The sequence below is a fragment of the Egretta garzetta genome, unplaced genomic scaffold, assembly GCF_000687185.1.
Source record: "Egretta garzetta isolate BGI_Z169 unplaced genomic scaffold, ASM68718v1 scaffold215, whole genome shotgun sequence".
In the NCBI taxonomy this organism is placed as follows: Eukaryota; Metazoa; Chordata; class Aves; order Pelecaniformes; family Ardeidae; genus Egretta; species Egretta garzetta.
In genome coordinates, this window is record NW_009259719.1 from 1853092 (window position 1) to 1853878 (window position 787).

General features: G+C 43.7%; 1 protein-coding gene across 1 annotated transcript in view; it reads left to right on the plus strand.

The window, feature by feature from the left end:
* The window catches only part of KBTBD12 (kelch repeat and BTB domain containing 12), a 29602-nt gene that overhangs the window by 16264 nt on the left and 12551 nt on the right, over positions 1-787 (plus strand). The window lies entirely within an intron of this gene.

The window sequence follows — 787 nt, forward strand, 5'->3', positions numbered from 1 at the left end:
TGCTCTGATACAGGCATAACTGATCTTGTCTTTATCTGACTCTAAAATGCAGATCAGGAATACAGTGGTAGTAAATCTGGAGCATTACAGTCCCCATTTAGACGTCGCTGCCTCTTGCAAATACCTTTGGAGAATGCACAAAAGGTTGAGAAAGTAACACAGTCCATATTAAGAGGTAGATGGAAAACCACATGCAGGTAAAACTTTGAGCTCATTTCTCTGACAGACCAGCTTAACAGCACTAGGGACAACTTATTTCAAAAGCAGCCTGACCAGCCTTGCACAGGTTATACTTGCAGTCCTTTCCCTTCGCATACGCAAGGGCATCGTTATGTGCCACACAATGCATTTTGGACTTGTACAATTGAGCAGTCCTACACGTGTATCTGGAAAGCTAGCCTTCACGTGGAAGTTGCTTGCATATTGCAGTCATTTTATATTTAAAAGTGGTCACATAGACATACATGTGCACAAGAGAACTGCTTCACTGTGCATCAGTGCTCATTACAGGCTACCGTGTCCATTGGCACAGATGGAAATCCTGTGAGGGTACGTCAGCACATTAATTCTCAAGAACCAAAGGCGGTAAACTCAAAATCTGGATTTGATTGCTGGAAAGGATTTGGAAAGGCAATGTTTACACTGTGACTGCAGTGTACAGTGTTTGCAGTGTGCACTGAGATCTCAGGTCTGTCTGCAGCCTGTTGCAGTACATCCCAGCAAATGAAAACTGGGATCTGTTTCAGTCCTGCACACCATCCTAATTAACCCTTCAACAGTAGGGCTT